The sequence below is a fragment of the Salmo salar genome, chromosome ssa10, assembly GCF_905237065.1.
Source record: "Salmo salar chromosome ssa10, Ssal_v3.1, whole genome shotgun sequence".
NCBI lineage: Eukaryota > Metazoa > Chordata > Actinopteri > Salmoniformes > Salmonidae > Salmo > Salmo salar.
Window position 1 is genome coordinate 64,825,493 of NC_059451.1, and position 27,288 is coordinate 64,852,780.

Consider the following 27,288-nt stretch of genomic DNA (forward strand, 5'->3'; position numbering starts at 1 on the left):
TTGTCTTGTTGACATTGAGTGTGAGGTTATTTTCCTGACACCACACTCCTAGGGCCCTCACCTCCTCCCTGTAGGCCGTCTCATCGTTGTTGGTAATCAAGCCCACCACTGTAGTGTCGTCTGCAAACTTGATGATTGAGTTGGAGGCGTGCATGGCCATGCAGTCATCGGTGAACAGGGAGTACAGTAGAGGACTGAGAACGCACCCTTGTGGGGACCCAGTGTTGAGGTTCAGCGGGGTGGAGATGTTGTTACCTACCCTCACCACCTGGGGGCGGCCCGTCAGGAAGTCCAGGACCCAGTTGCACAGGGCGGGGTCGAGACCCAGGGTCTCGAGCTTAATGACGAGTTTGGAGGGTACTATGGTGTTAAATGCTGAGCTGTAATCGATGAACAGCATTCTTACATAGGTATTCCTCTTGTCCAGATGGGTTAGGGCAGTGTGCAGTGTGATGGCGATTGCGTCGTCTGTGGACCTATTGCGGCGGTAAGCAAATTGGAGTGGGTCTAGGGTGTCAGGTAGGGTGGAGGTGATATGGTCCTTTACTTGTCTCTCAAAGCACTTCATGATGACGGAAGTGAGTGCTACAGGGCGGTACCCGAAGATGAGGATAAAGGACACTTCCATCTATGTGATCAAGCTGATATTGGAAGAGCTTGGCATGGATGTATCACACAAGGATCTGGAGCGATGCCATCGGATCGGCATGAAGCAGAAGAAAGTTAAATACCCTCAGGGAACCTGTCTGCTAGGCTGAGGAAAAAATCCAAGCAATTCATTCTGATCAGACATTCTCTGGTGGAAAAAGGAATCAAGTCTCAACTATGATTTGTGGCAGTACTGTGTGTATGGAAGGGAACACAGAGAATGGAGTTCACAAGCGCCAATGAAGCTCTGAACTGGCTGCAGAATACTCCACATGGACACTGAAAAGACAATATAAAAGAGGAAATACAGCATGTTAGTCAATACTTATCAAAAATTGTTCTATGGATGTGTGTGTGTGGGCGAGAGAGTGTGAATGTGTGTATGTGTGGGTATGTGTCTGTGCATATGTATGGGAGAGTGAAGGATCGTGAACATGAATATGTGTAGGAGGGCATGAGAGAATGGGTGGCCTGAGACATAGGGTATGTGTTGTGTGTGAATGAAGGAGAATGGACGAGTAAGTAGATGTACAGTATAGAGGGGTTTAAATGTGTTTGAGAATTAGGAAGGGGTTGAAATACGGAGGGTGGGATAAACTTTGCCTGGGTGCGTAAGAGAGGGCAAGGACGGGAGGTGGTGACAAGCTTGGCTTTGGGGGGAAGGGGTGTAAGTATGGGAGGGTGGGACAAGCTTGGCTTGGGGGGCAAGGGGGAGTAAAGATGGGAGGTGGTGACAAGCTTGGCTTTGGGAGGTAAGGGGGAGTAAAGATGGGAGGTGGGGATAAGCTTGGCTGGGGGGCATGGGGGAGTAAAGATGGGAGGGTGGGACACGCTTGGCTTGGGGGGGCAAGGGGGAGTAAAGATGGGAGGGTGGGGCACGCTTGGCTTTGGGGGGTAAGTGTGGGTAAGTATGGGAGGGTGGAACAAGCTTGGCTTGGGGGGGCAAGGGGGAGTAAAGATGGGAGGTGGGGATAAGCTTGGCTTTGGGGGTAAGTGTGGGTAAGTATGGGAGGGTGGGACAAGCTTGACTTGGGGGGGCAAGGGGGAGTAAAGATGGGAGGGTGGGACAAGCTTTCCTTGGGTGTGTTACAAGGGAGTGAACAGGGAGGGGTGGTAGAGAAGGAGGGATTTGGATTGGTAGAGAGAGAAGGACGGACTTAATTATACTACAATGTAATTGTTTTTTTATGACTGTTGTAAAATGAATAAGAGTTCTGGACAGATTAGGAAAGGATGTCCAATCATTATTTTTCCTTGCTTGTCATTACAACTAAGATTTAATGGTGGTTATTGGTGAGAATGGAGAGGGGCTTTATCCGGAGGAATGGGATGGGGTGACTGGGAGGGCATCAGACACTTCTCTGAGGTGTGCGTGGGGCCTCCACTCATCCCATTTCAGTCTCTTGGAGGACCCACTCACCCCAAGTAGACCCCCACCAGTCACTACACTATATAAATTAAATTAAGGTAATACAAACCAAACACAGATTGTAAATGGCGGTTTTCTTAAAATGTCTGTACAATGTGTGTGCAATGTATGTATCCACAGATTGTTTGGGTACATTAGAAGAAGTGTCAGAGCTAAAACTCCCTAAAAAGACATAGCGTTTCAAGTACAAACACGTACATTGATCTATTTAAAAAAATATATATATTATGTCTGCTCAGCCCTCAGCCTACATGCTCTATATATGTAATGTATACAATAACTATGTATTTATACTATGATCCTCCCATTCTATGGAATGCCAATCACCCTCATATGTCATGTCTGCTAGAATATTGTACTTGGTTCTTCAAATAGGGTAAACTTTGATTCTATACAAGTAAAGACCAACAAAATCCAACTTATCACATGGAATGTGCACGGCCCCATCATGGGGAGAAAAAGCATATGGTTCTCAAATACTTAAAGAGATTGTCAGCAGATGTGAGTTACATTTAAAAAAAGGAGAAATAGAACATTTAAAGAGGAGCTAGGTTGGATAGACCTATTGTACTAGGCATCCTGATAAATAAGAATACACTATTTTCCCTTATATCCCAGCAAATGGACCAAGGCTGTTTTCTAATGTTGAATTGTATGGTGAAAAATACACATCAATTTCATTGTATATCCCACCATGGGCATATCTGTTTTTTTTTAGATATAATTCAAGCTAAATTAGATCAAATCCAGAAAGGAAATATTATATTAGCAGGTGACCTAAACAATACATTCGATAAGATTGACAGAGGTAGTAATAAAAAAGGCAAATTTAGGGAGCCTCCAAAGAGGAAAATATCTACAAATGATTTACAGAACACCTGGATATTATTATTCCCAACTGCAAAAGACTATTCCTTTTTTCACAAAGTAAGAAAAGATATTAAAGTATTGATTACATTTTTATTATCAAAAAATGCACTCACGAATTTGCTGGATTAAAAAATGTATGATATAGTGATATCGGATCATTCTCCGGTATCATGTTAACTCTTACATCTAGACGTTCCGCTAGCGGAACACCTGCTCCAATAGCCAATGATGGGCGTAGCGCGAATTACAAATTCCTCAAAAATACAAAAACTTCAATTTTTCAAACATATGACTAATTTACACCATTTTAAAGACAAGACTCTCCTTTATCTAACCACACTGTCCGATTTCAAAAAGGCTTTACAACGAAAGCAAAACATTAGATTATGTCAGCAGAGTACCCAGCCAGAAATAATCAGACACCCATTTTTCAAGCTAGCATATAATGTCACATAAATCCAAACCACAGCTAAATGCAGCACTAACCTTTGATGATCTTCATCAGATGACACCCCTAGGACATTATGTTATACAATACATGCATGTTTTGTTCAATCAAGTTCATATTTATATCAAAAACCAGCTTTTTACATTAGCATGTGACGTTCAGAACTAGCATACCCCCGCAAACATCCGGTGAATTTACTAAATTACTCACAATAAACGTTCACAAAAAACATAACAATTATTTAAAGAACTATAGATACAGAACTCCTCTATGCACTCGCTATGTCCGATTTTAAAATAGCTTTTCGGTGAAAGCACATTTTGCAATATTCTCAGTAGATAGCCCGGCATCACAAGGCTAGCTATTTAGACACCCAGCAAGTTTAGCACTCACCAAAGTCAGATTTACTATAAGAAAAAATGTTATTACCTTTGCTGTTCTTTGTCAGAATGCACTCCCAGGACTTCTACTTCAATAACAAATGTTGGTTTGGTCCCAAATAATCCATTGTTATATCCAAATAGCGGCGTTTTGTTCGTGCGTTCAAGACACTATCCGAATGGTAAAGAAGGGTGACGAGCACGACGCATTTCGTGCCAAAAAAATTCTAAATATTCCATTACCCTACCTTGAAGCATGTCAACCGCTGTTTAAAATCAATTTTTACGCCATTTTTCTCGTAAGAAAGCGATAATATTCCGACCGGGAATCTGCGTTTAGGTAAAAAGACGAAAGAAATAAAGCATGGGGTTGACTCGTGCACGCGCCTAAGCCCATTGTCCTCTGATCGGCCACTTACCAAAGGTGATAATGTGTTTCTGCCAGAGGCTGCCTCGATATCATTCAGCTTTTTCCCGGGATCTGAGAGCCTATGGGAGCCGTAGGAAGTGTCACGTTACAGCAAAGATCCTCAGTCTTCAATAAAAAGAGCCAAGATGAACAAGAACTTGTCAGACAGGTCACTTCCTGTATGGAATCTTCTCAGGTTTTTGCCTGCCATATGAGTTCTGTTATACTCACAGACACCATTCAAACAGTTTTAGAAACTTTAGGGTGTTTTCTATCCAAAGCCAATAATTATATGCATATTCTAGTTTCTGGGCAGGAGTAATAATCAGATTAAATCGGGTACGTTTTTTATCCGGCCGTGAAAATACTGCCCCCTAGCCATAACAGGTTAATTACACCAATAGAAAATACACTTACCGACAGAGTTTGGAGAATAAACAGGCTGCATCCTCTAGACCCGAAATGTATTAAATATGTAAACAAAACAAAAACAAAAAACCTTAACCATTACAAATGTAGACATGAAGGACAGAGAAAAGCCAGACCCCGATAACATTTGGGATCCTTTTAAGGTGTACATTAGGGGAACGATAATCTCATACTCGGCAAAAGTTAAGTCTAATTTAGAAATTACAATTGAAGAAAAATCTATCACTATCTTAGAAAAAGCCCATAAAAAATATTTACAAGGTAAAGAAGAAGCAAGAATTCATTATTTTCTTTTTGAAGAGAGCCAACAGCTAAAGGTTAAACTCAAATAAAGCATACTACTTAATGGCAAATACACCTGGTAAATATCTCACAGTTCTCACAAATTAACACATGCTAAACCAGTTATAAATTATAAAAAGATAGAGACACAAAAGCGGTAATTAGGAACAACAATGCAATTAATTACAATTTAAAAAATCTTCTTTGAAAATGTACATAAATCAGAATTAAACAACGGTTGGACGGATCCTATAGCCTTCTTAGACTCAACAACTGAAACAATATTCAGCAGACAAAACAGAATCAAGAAAAACAGAGATCACCCAAGAATAAATATTAGATACTGTAAAAATATTTGCATGGAGAAAAGCAGGAGGAATGGATGGCTTTCCCATACAATTCTATCCAACATTTTGGGACGAAATAGCCCCCCTATTTACACAATTGACAACACATTTCAGTACTTCATTCAATTCAGTACTTCCTAGTTGTATGTATCAAACAGTTACAGTGCCTATAGAAAATGTACACCCCTGGAACTTTTTCACATTTTGGTGCCTTAAAATTAAATATAAAAAGGGTTCAATTAGATTTTATTCCTACAGATCTACACAACCTACTCCACATTTTCAAAGTGAAAAAGTTATAGAACATCCCCGAACCCCCTCCATATAATATAAATTTTTCTGAAATATCATAACTGAATATATCTCCAACCCCCTGACTTAATACTTGGTGGAAGCCCCTTTGGTAGCTGTTAAAGCTTTCAATCATTTTCATTAAGATTATACCTTTCTAACCTTTCTGAGTATAACCTTTTTTGGCAAGACAGATCTTCCAAAGGTGGGGGAGTGGCAATCTTTACCAAGGATCACCTTCAGTGCTCGGTTGTCTCCACCAAGTCTGTCCCCAAACAATTTGATTTGCTGGTTTATTGCATTAAACTTTCAAACAGCTCTTTGTTGACTGTTGACTAAGCTCTCTCCTGGTTTCTTACAATAAGTCTGAATTTGTCCTGCTCGGTGACCCAAACTGGGACATGCTTAAAACTTCTTTGGGATTGGTGTCCCATCCACGGGATGGTTAACTTGTTATGGATAGGGGGCAGTATTTTCACGGCCGGATAAAAAACGTACCCGATTTAATCTGGTATTACTCCTGCCCAGAAACTAGAATATGCATATAATTAGCAGCTTTGGATAGAAAACACTCCAAAGTTTCTAAAACTGTTTGAATGGTGTCTGTGAGTATAACAGAACTCAAATGGCAGGCCAAAACCTGAGAAGATTCTGTACAGGAAGTAACCTGTCTGACCATTTCTTGGCCTTCTTTGTCATCTCTATCCAAAACAGAGGATCTCTGCTGTAACGTGACACTTTCTAAGGCTCCCATAGGCTCTCAGAAGGCGCCAGAACGTTGAATGATGACTCTGCAGTCTCTTGCTGAAAAAAAGTAGCGCATTTGGTAAGTGGTCGATCGGAGAACAATGAGACGGGTGTGCGCGTGCACATGAAGAGTCCATTTTACTTATTCAGTCTTTGAACGAAAACAACGACTTCCGGTTGGAATATTATCGCTATTTTACAAATTGCATAAAAATGTATTTTAAACAGCGTTATACATGCTTCGAAGTACGGTAATGGAATATTTTTAATTTTTTTGTCACGAAATGCGCTGGCGCGTCACCCTTCGTTACCCTTCGGATAGTGTCTTGAACGCACGAACAAAACGCCGCTGTTTGGATATAACTATGGATTATTTGGAACCAAACCAACATTTGTTGTTGAAGTAGAAGTCCTGGGAGTGCATTCTGATGAAGAACAGCAAAGGTAATCCAATTTTTCTTATAGTAAATCTAAGTTTGGTGAGTACCAAACTTGGTGGGTGTCAAAATAGCTAGCCTGTGATGGCCGGGCTATCTACTCAGAATATTGCAAAATGTGCTTTCACCGAAAAGCTATTTTAAAATCGGACACCACGATTGCATAAAGGAGTTCTGTATCTACAATTCTTTAAATAATTGTTATGTTTTTTGTGAACGTTTATCGTGAGTAATTTAGTAAATTCACCGGAAGTTTTCGGTGGGAATGCTAGTTCTGAACGTCACATGCTAATGTAAAAAGCTGGTTTTTGATATAAATATGAACTTCATTGAACAAAACATTGATGTATTGTATAACATAATGTCCTAGGAGTGTCATCTGATGAAGATCATCAAAGGTTAGTGCTGCATTTAGCTGTGGTTTTGGTTTTTGTGACATTATATGCTAGCTGCATTCAAGACACTATCCGAAAGGGTAAATAAGGGTGACGAGCACGGCGCATTTCGTGACAAAAAATTTCTAAATATTCCATTACCGTACTTCGAAGCATGTCAACCGCTGTTTAAAATAAATTTTTATGCCATTTTTCTCGTAAAAAAGCGATAATATTCCGACCGGGAAAGCGTGTATACGTACAAAGAGAGAGAAAATAAAAACATCTCGTGCCCTCGTGCACGAGCCTGAGTCTCAAAGTACTCTGACCGGCCACTATCCAAACGCGATAATGTGTTTCAGCCTGGGGCTGCCTCGATATCATTCAGCTTTTTCCTGGGCTCTGAGAGCCTATGGGAGCCGTAGGAAGTGTCACGTTACAGCAAAGATCCTCAGTCTTCAATAAACAGAGAGAAGAACAAGATCTTGTCAGAGAGGGCACTTCCTGTAAGGAATCTTCTCAGGTTTTTGCCTGCCATATGAGTTCTGTTATACTCACAGACACCATTCAAACAGTTTTAGAAACTTTAGAATGTTTTCTATCCAAAGCCAATAATTATATGCATATTCTAGTTACTGGGCAGGAGTAGTAACCAGATTAAATCGGGTACGTTTTTTATCCGGCCGTGTCAATACTGCCCCCTAGCCCTAACAGGTTAACCTCTATGGGCTAGGTGGGACGCTAGCGTGCCACCCGTGGTGCACTCCATCAACAGCAGGTGCATTTCAAGAGCGGCAAATTTGAATCCAAATAAATGTCAAAATTCAAATTTTTCAAACATACAACTATTTTACACCCTTTGAAAGATAAACATCTCCTTAATCTAACCACGTTTTACGATTTCAAAAAGGTTTTACGGCGAAAGCATAAATTTAGAGTATGTTAGGACAGTACATTTACAAGAGTTGTGTGTAATGTTTTGTCGATTCAAAGACAGGGTCACCAAAACCATAAAACCAGCTAAAATGATGCACTAACCTTTTACAATCTCCATCAGATGACACTCCTAGGACATTATGTTAGACAATGCATGCATTTTTAGTTCTATCAAGTTCATATTTATATCCAAAAACAGCGTTTTACTATGGCATTGATGTTGAGGAAATCGTTTCCCTCCAATAACCGGCATTCAAGTCAGCGTCACAAATTAAATAATTAAAATTAGAAAACATTGGTAAAATATTATATTGTCATTTAAAGAATTATAGATTTACATCTCTTGAACGCAATCAACTTGCCAGATTTAAAAATAACCTTACTGGGAAATCACACTTTGCAATAATCTGAGCACTGCACCCAGAAAAATACGCGTTGCGATACAGACTAGACGTCATGTTGGGGAGATCTAAAATCGAAAATACTATGTAAATAATCCATTACCTTTGATTCTCTTCATCAGATGTCACTTCCAGGTATCACAGGTCCATAACGAATGTAGTTTTGTTCAAAAAAGCTCATCATTTATGTCCAAAAATCTCAGTCTTGTTAGCACATGATCTAAGCCAGCCGGATTTCTCGTCATGAACGAGGGGAAAAAATATATTTACGTTCGTTCAAACATGTCAAACGTTGTATAGCATAAATCATTAGGGCCTTTTTAACCAGAACATGAATAATATTCAAGGTGGACGAATGCATACTCTTTTATAACGTATTGGAACGAGGGTACCCAACATGAACTCGCGCGCCAGGTGTCTAATGGGACATCATCGTTCCATGGCTCTTGTTCGGTCAGATCTCCCTCCAGAAGACTCAAAACACTTTGTAAAGGCTGGTGACATCTAGTGGAAGCAATAGGAAGTGCCAAAATATTCCTCAGCCCCTGTGCTTTTCAATGGGATAGGTTTAAAGGTAATACAACACATCAGGTATCCACTTCCTGTCAGAAAATGTCTCAGGGTTTTGCCTGCCAAATGAGTTCTGTTATACTCACAGACACCATTCAAACAGTTTTAGAAACTTTAGAGTGTTTTCTATCCATATATAATAAGTATATGCATATTCTAGTTACTGGGTAGGATTAGTAACCAGATTAAATCGGGTACATTTTTTTTATCCAGACGTGCAAATGCTGCCCCCTAGCCCTAACAGGTTAAAGACCTGGAGAATAAACCCTCCTCCTCACAGGGGCCCATGTCCCTTAATGTTTATGATGTGGTTGTTACTGACAAGAAGCACATAGCTGAGCTCTTTAATCACCACTTCATTAAGTCAGGATTCCTATTAGACTCAGCCATTCCTCCTTGCCCTTCCAACATTTCCTCATCTTCCACCCCTTCTAATGCGACTAGCCCCGATGCTCCTCCCTCTTATTCCCCTGCCCCGCTACAAAGTTTCTCCCTGCTGGCAATCACTGAGTCCAAGGTGCTAAAGGAGCTCCTTAAACTTGACCCCCCAAAAACCATCTGGGTTGGATGGTTTAGACCCTTTATTGTTTAAGGTTGCTGCCCCTATCATCGCCAAGCTTATCTCTGACCTTTTTAACGTGTCTCTCCACTCTGGGGAGGTTCCCATTACTTGGAAGGCAGCCACATTGCATCCTTTATTTAAAGGGGGGAGATCAAGCTGATCCTAACTGTTATTAAAGGCCTATTTCTATTTTGCCCTGTTTATCAAAAGTGTTGGAAAAACTTGTCAATAATCAACTGACTGGCTTTCCTGATAGTCTATAGTATTCTCTTTTGTTTGCAATCTGGTTTCCGCTCAGGTTAACCTCTATGGGCTAGGTGGGACGCTAGCGTGCCACCCGTGGTGCACTCCATCAACAGCAGGTGCATTTCAAGAGCGGCAAATTTGAATCCAAATAAATGTCAAAATTCACATTTTTCAAACATACAACTATTTTACACCCTTTGAAAGATAAACATCTCCTTAATCTAACCACGTTTTACGATTTCAAAAAGGTTTTACGGCGAAAGCATAAATTTAGAGTATGTTAGGACAGTACATTTACAAGAGTTGTGTGTAATGTTTTGTCAATTCAAAGACAGGGTCACCAAAACCATAAAACCAGCTAAAATGATGCACTAACCTTTTACAATCTCCATCAGATGACACTCCTGGACATTATGTTAGACAATGCATGCATTTTTAGTTCTATCAAGTTCATATTTATATCCAAAAACAGCGTTTTACTATGGCATTGATGTTGAGGAAATCGTTTCCCTCCAATAACCGGCATTCAAGTCAGCGTCACAAATTAAATAATTAAAATTAGAAAACATTGGTAAAATATTATATTGTCATTTAAAGAATTATAGATTTACATCTCTTGAACGCAATCAACTTGCCAGATTTAAAAATAACCTTACTGGGAAATCACACTTTGCAATAATCTGAGCACTGCACCCAGAAAAATACGCGTTGCGATACAGACTAGACGTCATGTTGGGGAGATCTAAAATCGAAAATACTATGTAAATAATCCATTACCTTTGATTCTCTTCATCAGATGTCACTTCCAGGTATCATAGGTCCATAACGAATGTAGTTTTGTTCAAAAAAGCTCATCATTTATGTCCAAAAATCTCAGTCTTGTTAGCACATGATCTAAGCCAGCCGGATTTCTCGTCATGAACGAGGGGAAAAAATATATTTACGTTCGTTCAAACATGTCAAACGTTGTATAGCATAAATCATTAGGGCCTTTTTTAACCAGAACATGAATAATATTCAAGGTGGACGAATGCATACTCTTTTATAACGTATTGGAACGAGGGTACCCAACATGAACTCGCGCGCCAGGTGTCTAATGGGACATCATCGTTCCATGGCTCTTGTTCGGTCAGATCTCCCCTCCAGAAGACTCAAAACACTTTGTAAAGGCTGGTGACATCTAGTGGAAGCAATAGGAAGTGCCAAAATATTCCTCAGCCCCTGTGCTTTTCAATGGGATAGGTTTAAAGGTAATACAACACATCAGGTATCCACTTCCTGTCAGAAAATGTCTCAGGGTTTTGCCTGCCAAATGAGTTCTGTTATACTCACAGACACCATTCAAACAGTTTTAGAAACTTTAGAGTGTTTTCTATCCATATATAATAAGTATATGCATATTCTAGTTACTGGGTAGGATTAGTAACCAGATTAAATCGGGTACATTTTTTTTATCCAGACGTGCAAATGCTGCCCCCTAGCCCTAACAGGTTAAAGACCTGGAGAATAAACCCTCCTCCTCACAGGGGCCCATGTCCCTTAATGTTTATGATGTGGTTGTTACTGACAAGAAGCACATAGCTGAGCTCTTTAATCACCACTTCATTAAGTCAGGATTCCTATTAGACTCAGCCATTCCTCCTTGCCCTTCCAACATTTCCTCATCTTCCACCCCTTCTAATGCGACTAGCCCCGATGCTCCTCCCTCTTATTCCCCTGCCCCGCTACAAAGTTTCTCCCTGCTGGCAATCACTGAGTCCAAGGTGCTAAAGGAGCTCCTTAAACTTGACCCCCAAAAACCATCTGGGTTGGATGGTTTAGACCCTTTATTGTTTAAGGTTGCTGCCCCTATCATCGCCAAGCTTATCTCTGACCTTTTTAACGTGTCTCTCCACTCTGGGGAGGTTCCCATTACTTGGAAGGCAGCCACATTGCATCCTTTATTTAAAGGGGGAGATCAAGCTGATCCTAACTGTTATTAAAGGCCTATTTCTATTTTGCCCTGTTTATCAAAAGTGTTGGAAAAACTTGTCAATAATCAACTGACTGGCTTTCCTGATAGTCTATAGTATTCTCTTTTGTTTGCAATCTGGTTTCCGCTCAGGTTAACCTCTATGGGCTAGGTGGGACGCTAGCGTGCCACCCGTGGTGCACTCCATCAACAGCAGGTGCATTTCAAGAGCGGCAAATTTGAATCCAAATAAATGTCAAAATTCACATTTTTCAAACATACAACTATTTTACACCCTTTGAAAGATAAACATCTCCTTAATCTAACCACGTTTTACGATTTCAAAAAGGTTTTACGGCGAAAGCATAAATTTAGAGTATGTTAGGACAGTACATTTACAAGAGTTGTGTGTAATGTTTTGTCAATTCAAAGACAGGGTCACCAAAACCATAAAACCAGCTAAAATGATGCACTAACCTTTTACAATCTCCATCAGATGACACTCCTGGACATTATGTTAGACAATGCATGCATTTTTAGTTCTATCAAGTTCATATTTATATCCAAAAACAGCGTTTTACTATGGCATTGATGTTGAGGAAATCGTTTCCCTCCAATAACCGGCATTCAAGTCAGCGTCACAAATTAAATAATTAAAATTAGAAAACATTGGTAAAATATTATATTGTCATTTAAAGAATTATAGATTTACATCTCTTGAACGCAATCAACTTGCCAGATTTAAAAATAACCTTACTGGGAAATCACACTTTGCAATAATCTGAGCACTGCACCCAGAAAAATACGCGTTGCGATACAGACTAGACGTCATGTTGGGGAGATCTAAAATCGAAAATACTATGTAAATAATCCATTACCTTTGATTCTCTTCATCAGATGTCACTTCCAGGTATCATAGGTCCATAACGAATGTAGTTTTGTTCAAAAAAGCTCATCATTTATGTCCAAAAATCTCAGTCTTGTTAGCACATGATCTAAGCCAGCCGGATTTCTCGTCATGAACGAGGGGAAAAAATATATTTACGTTCGTTCAAACATGTCAAACGTTGTATAGCATAAATCATTAGGGCCTTTTTTAACCAGAACATGAATAATATTCAAGGTGGACGAATGCATACTCTTTTATAACGTATTGGAACGAGGGTACCCAACATGAACTCGCGCGCCAGGTGTCTAATGGGACATCATCGTTCCATGGCTCTTGTTCGGTCAGATCTCCCTCCAGAAGACTCAAAACACTTTGTAAAGGCTGGTGACATCTAGTGGAAGCAATAGGAAGTGCCAAAATATTCCTCAGCCCCTGTGCTTTTCAATGGGATAGGTTTAAAGGTAATACAACACATCAGGTATCCACTTCCTGTCAGAAAATGTCTCAGGGTTTTGCCTGCCAAATGAGTTCTGTTATACTCACAGACACCATTCAAACAGTTTTAGAAACTTTAGAGTGTTTTCTATCCATATATAATAAGTATATGCATATTCTAGTTACTGGGTAGGATTAGTAACCAGATTAAATCGGGTACATTTTTTTATCCAGACGTGCAAATGCTGCCCCCTAGCCCTAACAGGTTAAAGACCTGGAGAATAAACCCTCCTCCTCACAGGGGCCCATGTCCCTTAATGTTTATGATGTGGTTGTTACTGACAAGAAGCACATAGCTGAGCTCTTTAATCACCACTTCATTAAGTCAGGATTCCTATTAGACTCAGCCATTCCTCCTTGCCCTTCCAACATTTCCTCATCTTCCACCCCTTCTAATGCGACTAGCCCCGATGCTCCTCCCTCTTATTCCCCTGCCCCGCTACAAAGTTTCTCCCTGCTGGCAATCACTGAGTCCAAGGTGCTAAAGGAGCTCCTTAAACTTGACCCCCAAAAACCATCTGGGTTGGATGGTTTAGACCCTTTATTGTTTAAGGTTGCTGCCCCTATCATCGCCAAGCTTATCTCTGACCTTTTTAACGTGTCTCTCCACTCTGGGGAGGTTCCCATTACTTGGAAGGCAGCCACATTGCATCCTTTATTTAAAGGGGGAGATCAAGCTGATCCTAACTGTTATTAAAGGCCTATTTCTATTTTGCCCTGTTTATCAAAAGTGTTGGAAAAACTTGTCAATAATCAACTGACTGGCTTTCCTGATAGTCTATAGTATTCTCTTTTGTTTGCAATCTGGTTTCCGCTCAGGTTAACCTCTATGGGCTAGGTGGGACGCTAGCGTGCCACCCGTGGTGCACTCCATCAACAGCAGGTGCATTTCAAGAGCGGCAAATTTGAATCCAAATAAATGTCAAAATTCACATTTTTCAAACATACAACTATTTTACACCCTTTGAAAGATAAACATCTCCTTAATCTAACCACGTTTTACGATTTCAAAAAGGTTTTACGGCGAAAGCATAAATTTAGAGTATGTTAGGACAGTACATTTACAAGAGTTGTGTGTAATGTTTTGTCAATTCAAAGACAGGGTCACCAAAACCATAAAACCAGCTAAAATGATGCACTAACCTTTTACAATCTCCATCAGATGACACTCCTAGGACATTATGTTAGACAATGCATGCATTTTTAGTTCTATCAAGTTCATATTTATATCCAAAAACAGCGTTTTACTATGGCATTGATGTTGAGGAAATCGTTTCCCTCCAATAACCGGCAGTCAAGTCAGCGTCACAAATTAAATAATTAAAATTAGAAAACATTGGTAAAATATTATATTGTCATTTAAAGAATTATAGATTTACATCTCTTGAACGCAATCAACTTGCCAGATTTAAAAATAACCTTACTGGGAAATCACACTTTGCAATAATCTGAGCACTGCGCCCAGAAAAATACGCATTGCGATACAGACTAGATGTCATGTTGGGGAGATCTAAAATCGAAAATACTATGTAAATAATCCATTACCTTTGATTCTCTTCATCAGATGTCACTTCCAGGTATCACAGGTCCATAACGAATGTAGTTTTGTTCAAAAAAGCTCATCATTTATGTCCAAAAATCTCCGTCTTGTTAGCACATGATCTAAGCCAGCCGGACTTCTCGTCATGAACGAGGGGAAAAAATATATTTACGTTCGTTCAAACATGTCAAACGTTGTATAGCATAAATCATTAGGGCCTTTTTTAACCAGAACATGAATAATATTCAAGGTGTATGAATGCATACTCTTTTATAACGTATTGGAACGAGGGTACCCAACATGAACTCGCGCGCCAGGTGTCTAATGGGACATCATCGTTCCATGGCTCTTGTTCGGTCAGATCTCCCTCCAGAAGACTCAAAGCACTTTGTAAAGGCTGGTGACATCTAGTGGAAGCAATAGGAAGTGCCAAAATATTCCTCAGCCCCTGTGTTTTTCAATGGGATAGGTTTAAAGTCAATACAACACATCAGGTATCCACTTCCTGTCAGAAAATGTCTCAGGGTTTTGCCTGCCAAATGAGTTCTGTTATACTCACAGACACCATTCAAACAGTTTTAGAAAATGTAGGGTGTTTTCTATCCATATGTAATAAGTATATGCATATTCTAGTTACTGGGTAGGAGTGGTAACCAGATTAAATCGGGTATGTTTTTTTATCCAGCCGTGTCAATACTGCCCCCTAGCCCTAACAGGTTAAGGATGTGTCACTGCAACCTTAGAAGTCCTCAATGATGTCACCATTGCCCTTGATTCCAAGCAATGTTGTGGTGCTATTTTTATTGACTTGGCCAAAGATTTTGATATGGTAGACCATTCCATTCTTGCGGGCCGGCTAAAGAGTATTGGTGTCTCTGAGGGGTCTTTGGCCTGGTTTGCTAACTACCTCTCTCAAAATAGTGCAGCGCATAAAGTCAGAATATCTGCTGTCTCAGCCACTGCCTGTCACCAAAGGAGTACCACAAGGCTCGATCCTAGGCCCCACGCTCTTCTCAATTTGTATCAACAACATAGCTCAGGCAGAAGGAAGCTTACTCATCCATTTATATGCAGATGATACAGTCTTATACTCAGCAGGCCCCTCCCCAGATTTTGTGTTAACCTATCTGAGAAGAGGGTTCCGCTAGCGGAACACCTGGCCTACAGCCAGTGAAATTGCAGGGCGCCAAATTCAAACAACAGAAATCTCATCATTAAAATTCCTCAAACATACAAGTATTATACACCATTTTAAAGATAAACTTCTCGTTACGTTAATCCAACCACAGTGTCCGATATCAAAAAGGCTTTACGGTGAAAGCACACCATGCGATTATGTTAGGTCAGCGCCTAGCCACAAAAAACCATACAGCCATTTTCCAAAGAAGGAGAGGTGTCACAAAAGCCAGAAATAGCGTTAAAATGAATCTCTAACCTTTGACGATCTTCATCTGGTGGCACTCCCAGGACTCCATGTTAGACAATAAATGTTTGTTTTGTTCGATAAAGTTAATCTTTATGTCCAAAAACCTCATTTGATATTGGCGTGTTATGTTCAGAAATGCATTGTCTGAAACAAACATCCGGTGAAAATGCAGAGAGCCACATCAAATTACAGAAATAGTTATCATAAACATTGATATATGTAACATTGAAGTTCAGCTAGCCACGGTTAGCTGTCCTCAGCTATCCATTAGCTCGAAAAGCTATCGCCAGTTTTTGTACAGCGCGACTCAGACCAGAGCATACCGGACCTATTCTCTCTCCTTTCCCCGATTTCTACCGCAGGCTCTGTACATTTACACCTGGATCTTGCAGCTAACTAGCTGCTACCTGAGTGACTATTGGCAACGTCGGTCAAGGAATTAACACACATTATTACGGAGCTAGCCAGCTAGCCAGCTGAAGAGTTCCGTCAGCCACTCCTGGGCTATTCCTGAGCTAGCCAGCTGAAGTGTCTCCTGGGCTTCAACTCACCTATCCTGACCCGTTTTACTGCCGATCCGGAGCCCCATCGGGTCTTCACGACTGGACCACCGACGTTATCTGCCCGAGGGAGTTATCCAACTGGCCCCTCAGTCGCGACGTAACCTGATCGCCCATCTGCGGCCCGCTAATCGTTAGCTGTCTTTTCGGCTGCGATCTGAATAGGTCTATCGGACACTTTTCTTGGGCCACTATAACTAACTATTTTGCCAACTTGGACAGGTCCCCCCTTCCACACGGAACCCCACTAACCCACAGACGGAAACGCACGAGCTGGCTAAAAACAGACCTCCCTCCCATCTTCCACCAGCTTGCTACCTATGGCCCGGCTAGCTGTCTGAATCTCACTGGACCCTTTGATCACTCGGCTAAGCATGCCTCTCCTTAATGTCAATATGCCTTCTCCATTGCTGTTCTGGTTAGTGTTTATTGGCTTATTTCACTGTAGAGCCTCTAGCCCTGCTCATTATACCTTATCCAACCTCTCAGTTCCTCCACCCACACATGCTATGACATCTTCTGGTTTCAATGATGTTTCTAGAGACAATATCTCTCTCACTATCACTAAATGCCTAGGTTTACCTCCTCTGTACTCACATCCCACCATACCTTTGTCTGTACATTATACCTTGAAGCTATTTTATCGCCACCAGCAACCTGCCCCTTTTTTCTTTCTATTCTGGACGTCTCAGACGACCAATTCTTATAGCTTTTAGCCGTACCCTCATACTTATTCTTCTCTGCTCCTCTGGGGATGTAGAGGTGAATCCAGGCCCTGCAGTGCCTGGCTCCACTCCTACTCCCCAGCGCTCTCTTTTGATGACTTCTGTAACCGTAATAACCTTGGTTTCATGCATGTTAACATTAGAAGCCTCCTCCCTAAGTTTGTTTTATTCACTGCTTTAGCACACTCCGCCAACCCGGATGTCCTAGCTGTGTCTGAATCTTGGCTTAGGAAGTCCACTAAAAACTCTGAAATCTTCATCCCTAACTACAACGTTTTCAGACAAGATAGAACGACCAAAGGGGGCAGTGTTGCAATCTACTGCAGAGATAGCCTGCAGAGTTCTGTCCTGCTATCCAGGTCTGTACCCAAACAATTTGAACTTCTACTTTTAAAAATCCACCTCTCCAAAAACAAGTCTCTCACCGTTGCCGCCTGCTATAGACCCCCCTCGGCCCCTAGTTGTGCTCTGGACACCATATGTGAACTGATTGCCCCCATCTATCTTCAGAGCTCGTGCTACTAGGTGACCTAAACTGGGACATGCTTAACACCCCAGCCATCCTACAATCCAAGCTTGATGCCCTCAATCTCACACAAATTATTAATGAACCCACCAGGTACAACCCCAAAGCCGCAAACACTGGCACCCTCATAGATATCATCCTAACCAACGTGCCCTCTAAATACACCTCTGCTGTTTTCAACCAAGATCTCAGCGATCACTGCCTCATTGCCTGCACCCGTAATGGGTCAGCGGTCAAACGACCTCCACTCATCACTGTCAAACGCTCCCTGAAACATTTCAACGAGCAAGCCTTTCTAATCGACCTGGCCCTGGTATCCTGGAAGGATATTGACCTCATCCCGTCAGTAGAGGATGCCTGGTTATTTTTTTTAAATGCCTTCCTCTCCATCTTAAATAAGCATGCCCCTTTCAAGAAATTTAGAACCAGGAACAGATATAGCCCTTGGTTCTCCCCAGACCTGACTGCCCTTAACCAACACAAAAATATCCTGTGGCGTTCTGCATTAGCATCGAACTGCCCCTGCGATATGCCACTTTTTAGGGAAGTTAGAAACCAATACACACAGGCAGTTAGAAACGCCAAGGCTAGCTTTTTCAAACAGAAATTCGCTTCGTGCAACTCCAACTCTAAAAAGTTCTGGGACATTGTAAAGTCCATGGAGAATAAGAACACCTCCTCCCAACTGCCCACTGCACTGAGGATAGGAAACTCTGTCACCACCGATAAGCCCACTATAATTGAGAATTTCAATAAGCATTTTTCTACGGCTGGCCATGCTTTCCACCTAACTACCCCTACTGCATTCAACAGCACTGCACCCCCCACAGCTACTCGCCCAAGCCTCCCCCATTTCTACTTCTCCCAAATCCATTCAGCTGATGTTCTGAAAGAGCTGCAAAATCTGGACCCCTACAAATCAGCTGGGCTTGACAATCTGGACCCTTTCTTTCTAAAATTATCTGCCGAAATTATTGCAACCCCTATTACTAGCCTGTTCAACCTCTCTTTCGTGTCGTCTGAGATTCCCATAGATTGGAAAGCAGCTGCTGTCATCCCCCTCTTCAAAGGAGGTGACACGCTTGACCCTAATTGCTACAGACCTATATCCATCCTACCCTGCCTTTCTAAGGTCTTCGAAAGCCAAGTCAACAAACAGATTACCGACCATTTCGAATCCCACCGCACCCTCTCCGCTATGCAATCTGGTTTCAGAGCTGGTCATGGGTGCACCTCAGCCACGCTCAAGGTCCTAAATGACATCGTAACCGCCATCGATAAGAAACAATACTGTGCTGCCGTATTCATTGACCTGGCCAAAGCTTTTGACTCTGTTAATCACCACATCCTCATTGGCAGACTCAGTAGCCTTGGTTTCTCAAACGATTGGGTCGCCTGGTTCACCAACTACTTCTCTGACAGAGTTCAGTGTGTCAAATCGGAGGGCCTACTGTCTGGACCTCTGGCAGTCTCTATGGGGGTACCACAGGGTTCAATTCTTGGGCCAACTCTTTTCTCTGTATACATAAATGATGTCGCTCTTGCTGCTGGTGAATCTCTGATCCACCTCTACGCAGATGACACCATTCTGTACACTTCTGGCCCTTCTTTGGACACTGTGTTAACAACCCTCCAGACGAGCTTCAATGCCATTCAACTCTACTTCCGTGGTCTCCAACTGCTCCTAAACACAAGTAAAACTAAATGCATGCTCTTCAACCGATCGCTGCCTGCACTTGCCCGCCTGTCCAGCATCACTTCTCTGGACGGTTCTAACTTAGAATTTGTGGACAACTACAAATACCTAGGTGTCTGGTTAGACTGTAAACTCTCCTTCCAGACTCACATCAATCATCTCCAATCCAAAGTGAAATCTCGAATTGGCTTCCTATTTCGCAACAAAGCATCCTTCACTCATGCTGCCAAACATACCCTCGTAAAACTGACCATCCTACCAATCCTCGACTTCGGCGATGTCATTTACAAAATAGCTTCCAATACCCTACTCAACAAGCTGGATGCAGTCTATCACAGTGCCATCCGTTTTGTCACCAAAGCCCCATATACTACCCACCACTGCGACCTGTACGCTCTCGTTGGCTGGCCTTTGCTTCATAATCGTCGCCAAACACATTGGCTCCAGGTCATCTACAAGACTCTGCTAGGTAAAGTCCCCCCTTATCTCCGCTCACTGGTCACCATAGCAGCACCCACCTGTAGCACGCGCTCCAGCAGGTATATCTCTCTGGTCACCCCTAAAGCCAACTCCTCCTTTGGTCGTCTCTCCTTCCAGTTCTGCTGCCAATGACTGGAACGAACTACAAAAATCTCTGAAACTGGAAACACTTATCTCCCTCACTAGCTTTAAGCACCAGCTGTCAGAGCAGCTCACAGATCACTGCACCTGTACATAGCCCATCTATAATTTAGCCCAAACTACTACCTCTTCCCCTACTGTATTTATTTATTTTATTTATTTTGCTCCTTTGCACCATATTATTTATATTTTATCTTTGAACTTTCTTCAAACTACAAATCTACCATTCCAGTGTTTTTCTTGCTATACTTTATTTACTTTGCCACCATGGCATTTTTTTGCCTTTACCTCCCTTATCTCACATCATTTGCTCACATTGTATATAGTCTTATTTTTTTTTCTTCTACTGCATCATTGATTGTATGTTGTTTTACTCCATGTGTAATTCTGTGTTTTTGTATGTTGTCGAACTGCTTTGCTTTATCTTGACCAGGTCGCAATTGTAAATGAGAACTTGTTCTCAACTTGCCTACCTGGTTAAATAAAGGTGAAATAAAAAATAAATAAATCAAATATAAGATATAAGTGTTATACATACGATTAAAGATACACTTCTTGTAAATCCAGCCGCTGTGTCCGATTTCAAAAAGGCTTTACGGTGAAAGCACACCATGCGATTATGTTAGGTCAGCGCCTAGCCACAGAAAACCATACAGCCATTTTCCAACCAAGGAGAGGTGTCACAAAAGTCAGAAATAGCATTAAAATTAATCACTTACCTTTGATGATCTTCATCTGATGGCACTCCCAGGCCTCCATGTTAGCCAATAAATGTTCGTTTTGTTCGATAAAGTTCATCTTTATGTCCAAATACCTCCTTTTTGTTCGCGCGTTTAGTCCAGTAATCCAAATGCACAACGCGCGGGCACAATGTCCAGACAAAAAGTCAAAAAAGTTCCATTTGAGTTTGTAGAAACATGTCAAACGATGTTTCTAATCAATCCTTACGGTGTTTTTATCATAAATATTCAATAATGTTTCAACCGGACAATACTGTTTTCATTAGAAAGGAAAGTGAATGGAGCTCGCGCTCACGGCCATGCGCATGACTAAACTAAAGGCTTTCATCTGGGCCATCTGCTTAGATTGCTCTTATTCGCTCCCCTTTCACAATAGAAGCCTGAAACAACTTATAAACACTGTTGACATCTAGTGGAAGCCTTAGGAAGTGCAATCTGACCCCACAGACACTGGATATTCGATAGGCATTCACTTGAAAACTACAAGAATTCCCACTTCCTGGTTGGATTTTTCTCAGGTTTTCGCCTGCCATATGAGTTCTGTTATACTCACAGACATTATTTTAACAGTTTTGGAAACTTTAGAGTTTTCTATCCAAATGTACTAATTATATGCATATTCTAGCTTCTGGGCCTGAGTAACAGGCAGTTTACTCTGGGCACGCTTTTCATCCAAACTTCCCAATGCTGCCCCCTATCCCTAAAGTGTTAAACGCTCTACAACAAAGCTTTCTTAGTGTCCAACATGCTTCATCTGCCCTTAACCTTGTTCTGAACACCTCCAAAACAAAGGTAATGTGGTTTGGAAAGAAGAATGCCCCTCTCCCCACAAGTGTGATGACTACCTCTGAGGTAGTCACCTCATACAAGTACTTGGGTGTATAGCTAGATGCTACACTGTCCTTCCCTCAGCACATATCAAAGCTGCAGGCTAAAGTTAAATCTAGACTTGGTTTCCTCCATCGTAAATACTCATCTTTCACCCCAGCTGCCAAGGTGAGGTAAGGGTGCTCTTGAGCAGCTAGATGTTCTTTATCATTCGACCATCAGATTTGCCACCAATGCTCTTTATAGACACATCACTGCAATCTATACTCTGTAAACTGGTCATCTCTGAATACCCGTCGCAAGAAAAACTGGTTGGTGCTTATTTATAAAACCCTCATAGGCCTCACTAATATTTACTGCAGCCCTCATTGTCCACATACAACACACATTCTGTCATTCACATTCTGTTGAAGGTCCCCAAAGCACACACATTTTTGGGTTGCTCATCTTTTTCCAGCAGCTAGCGACTGGAACGAGCTGCAACAAACACTCAAACTGGACAGTTTTATTTCAATCTCTTCATTCAATAACTCAATCATGGACACTCTTACTGACAGTTGTGGCTGCTTTGTGTGATGTATTGTTGTCTCTACCTTCTTGCCCTTTGTGCTGTTGTCTGTGCCCAATAATGTTTGTACCATGTTTTCATTTGCTACCATGTTGTGCTGCTGCCGTGTTGTGTTTCTACCATGTTGTTGTCATGTTGTGTTGCTACCATTATGTGTTGCCATGTGTTGCTGCCATGCTATGTTGTTGTCTTAGGTCTCTCTTTATGTAGTGTTGTGTCTCTTGTTGTGATGTGTGTTTAGTCCTATATTATTTTTTATTTTTTTTCAACCCAACCCCTGTCCCCACAGTAGGCCTTTTGCCTTTTGGTAGGCCGTCATTGTAAATAGGAATTTGTAAATCCATAGTTTTTGTCAAAATTGCTCGGGTTCAGTAAAATTAGTTGGGGATCATTGATAGACAGTGATATTTAAACCTTGTCTCAGGAATGAGTGTAGACCACTCAGGAACACTCAACACCTCTTGGGAAGCCATTCTGGTGTGGCTTTTGCATAAAAATGGGTGTAATTATCCGGGAGAAAAATTCATCCCTATTCCAGTGTCACGTTTTCAGAAAACTGAGGTGGGTTTTCCTTTAACTTTTTACATGGGATTCACTCCTTTCATATTTATTTTGATCCTAATAAACTCCCCAGTCCTTCCAGTGACAAGTATACCCATAACCTGATGCTGCCACCACAATACTTGAAAATACAAAGGAATCAACAACATTTCATTCACTCCATATTAATGGCCTGTATGACAAAGTGAAAAGGAAGATGCCTGTGTTGAAAAATCCACTCCAAATGATCCATTCTGTTTGCAACAAGGCTGTTAAGTAATACTGGAAGGCAACACTGCAAATAAATTAACTTTATGACCTAAATTAAAAAGTACAGGGTTGGGTCAAATCCAATACAACACAACACTTTGAAACCCTTTTTATGTTCATGTATTGTGGTGGCAGCATCATGTTATGGGTATGCTTGTCATAGGCAGGGACTGTGGATAAAAAAATATGAAAGGCTCAAAGGTAAAAAGGTAAAAAGTTCGAGAAAAAAAACTGCCTCTGTCTCCTGAAACCTAACCCTGGGATAAAGTTGTATTTTCCTGTGAGACAATTACAAAAAACGTTATACCAAAAGACACACCAGAATGGCTTTCCAAGAGAAGTTGAGTGTTCCTGAGTGGTCTAGTCTCAGTCCTGACTTACATCTGCTTAAAAAATCAGAGACCATGATTAAATATTGCTGTCTATCAATGATCCCCAACCAAACTACTGAGCCCCAGCAACTTTGACAAAAACAATGCATATACTGTATGTTACCCTAAGTGTTGTGCAAAGTTGGTAGAATCTTAATTAAAATGATTCACAGCTGTAATGGCTGCGAAAGGTGCTTCCACAAAGTATTATCTCAGGGAGGTGGAGATTTGTCCAATTATGATATTTAAGTTTTTCTTATCTTAATTTTGAAATATATATATATATATATAAAAATATATATATGTGGAGTAGGTTGTGTAGATCTGTAGGAAAACACTATAATGAATCCCTTTTTAGATGAACATTTAAGTCAACAAAATGTGAAAACAGTTCAGACTTTCTATAGGTACTGTATTTCAGTTATAATAAATCTAGGAGAGTCCTCTGCTGATTATAGACCCATAAGTTTAATAAATTATGACAATAAAATAATAACAACGCTCATAAGCAATAGAATGGCAAAGGTCTTACCAGACTTGACACATACAGTATCAATCAAACAGGATTTATTAAAAATAAACACAAACAAATACAAGAACATGTTTCAGGTTGTTACAATAAGCAAAAAAAGAAGATATAGATTGATCAATAATGGCTGTGATTGCCGAAAAGGCTATCAACTGTCTTGAATGGCCTTTTCTATTCCAAACTTTGAAAGCTTTTACATGTCCAGCTGAAATAATGAATGTAATGAAACTATTGTATAAATGTCCTAAAACAAAAATATACATTATCTGATGAAATTGCTTTAGAAAGAGGTACAAGACAGGGATGTCCCCTTTCCCCCCTCATGTTTGCACTAGCAAATAAACCACTTGCAGAAAGAATTTGACAGGACCCAAACATAACAGGTATCAGTATTGGTAAACATTAATATAAACTAAACTTATTTACAGATATTCCTGATATACTTGACCAATATTGAAAACTCAATGCCCCATTTGCAAAAAAAAAATGATTTTCAGAATACTAAAAAATCTCAGGATATAAAATTAGTGGAAAAACTAAATAATGGGAATAGGAAAAAGAAAAAAGTAACTCACAATCTACAGCAATTATTTGAGTGATTTAGGATGCTTAATAAGTGACAACAAAACAACAAATTCACAAAGAACTTAATTCCATTACTCAACAATATAAAAGAAGATCTAATTCAATTGAATAATCTTCTTATCAATCTTACAGGGAGAATAAACCTCCTATGAATGGCATGTCTGTCAAAGTAAAAAAAAAAATCTCAATAATTCCAGATACCCCACCGAAGACATTCTTTAAAAAAGTATACTGTGTCATAACAGGCTTTATATGAGCAAATACATTTCATAGAATAACAAGGAATGTTTTTATCTTTCTAAGTCTAAGAGTAGATTTAATCTTCCAGACTTGGAATTGTATGAACTCGATACCAAAGGCTTTTTGCTTGCGAAATATAGTTAAATGCACTAAAGAGGAACAATGGGTACATATTGAAGATGCACATGCTCATCCCCACAATCTTTGTATGTGTCTATTTTTAAAGAATAAAGCTGTTCCAAACACACCAAGACAGTCATGAAGACGGAACGACAAAACGTTTCCCCCTCAGGAGACTGAAAAGATTTGTCATGGGTCCTCAGATCCTACAGCTGCAACATCGAGAGCATCCTGACTTGTTGCATCACTGCCTGGTACGGCAACTGCTCAGCCTTCTACTGCAAGGCACTACAGAGGGTAGTGCGTACGGCCCAGTACATCACTGGGGCTAAGCTGCCTGCCATCCAGGACCTCTACACCAGGCGGTGTCAGCCACCCTAGTAATAGACTGTTCTCTCTGCTACCGCATGGCAAGCGATACCAGAGAGCCAAGTCTAGGACCAAAATACTTCTCAACAGCTTTTACCCCCAAGCCATAGACTCCTGAACAAGTAATCAAATGGCTATCCGGACTATTTGCATTGTGTCCCGCCACCGGGGCGGTGGGGGCCCCCCACCAAACCCCTCTTTTACGCTGCTGCTACTCTCTGTTTATCATCTATGCATCGTCACTTTAACTAAAATCACTGTAACATTATGGAAGAAAATGAAACATATTCTACAAGAACCAATATCCTCTCTAAAAACACGAACTTATGGGACAATCCTTGGGTAGCTTTTCAGAATTCACCGATAAATTGGTCCAGAAGGAAAACTAAAGGCATAGAAATAGTAAATGACTTCGTAACAGGAAATCCATGTATTTCCATTAAAGAATAAAAAAGTAATTTTGGACTGATTGTTTCAAGGACATACAACTCAAAAGTTACATGTCACAAAATTTGATTTCAAATATTTTGGACATCAGAGCAAACTTGAATGAAACTTATTTGAGCAAGAAAAGGATGTCCATATGATAAGGAAGATATACAAATCCTTGCAGGGAGCATATCCAACTGACACTCTCTTAGAAAAAAATATAAACTATTGGAATCAAGACTTAAAAAGAAGATGGAGGGAAAGTTGCAGCATAACTAACGAAATGACAGTTATCCAAAATGTATACTTAATCCAGTATTAACTAATGTATAGAATTTATTATACAAGAGACAAAATTCAAACATTTTACAGCACAACGGTAGAGTCATGTCTTAAGTGTAAAACCAATAATGACTCAATAATCCATGTTTTCTGGAAATGATAAAATGTCTGGAATTTGTGAGCGGAATTAGAAAGTTGGCATTACAATGTATACTTAGTTTTAATCTGTCTGTCTGCATATTTCAAGACATGGCATATGGAGGTATAGTGAGATACCCAATGGGCTGGACGATTCTCATCACTCATCTTGAAAAAACACATACTAAAAATGTGGAAACCAATCAATCCTCCATCATTAACACAATGGAAAAATCGAATGATTCATTATTGAAATAGCATGGGCAACGGAAAATAACAAATTAGAACAATTTAAGGTCAAGTGGCAAACAATAACGCAGGTACTAGGGATGGGGTAGTAGTAGTTTTCATGTGAAATATATGAACCAAGAGTTTACTATCTCAACGCATTCAGTCGAATATATAAATTGATAGCTATGTGTATCAATAAACCCACCTCCAAATGTAGGGGATGCAGCCAAATCCTCAAAAGATAAAAGATCCAGGCCAAGAGGGAATTGTTTTTGTGTTTTTCACCCTTTAGTCCAGAGGAACATCTGGCACATGATTTATGTATTGTGAAAAATAAAATGTGTCTAGATCAATAAAAACGTTTTTTTTTTAATTGCTTCAAATCCAGAGTGAGCTATCTTACAACACTCAAATTGTGCTAAGAGAAGGACAGAGAGAGAGAGAGAGAGAGAGAGAAGGATAGAGAGATTGAGAGAAAAAGAAGAGAGGAGAGAAAACAGAAAAGTCCCAGTTTATGGAAACCCAAAACCTCCAGCCCAGCGGTAGCACTTTGACAAAGGGGGTCAGTGCAGAGTCAGATAAAGTTTATTTGTGTTTTTGTATTATTCCCTTTCATTGAAGTCACAGTCCGACAGATTGTATCGGGAACGTCTGCTTATTTACTTTGAGAAATCTACCTCAGGATGGCAGTCATTCAACTCTTAATGTCTTTAATGCCTCTGCTGTAATTGTCGTTTTCCTCTTCCCCTGAAAGCTGCAGGCTTCAGAAAGACTATAGGCCTCTCTGGCATGTTTATTTTGAAACCCTTCTAC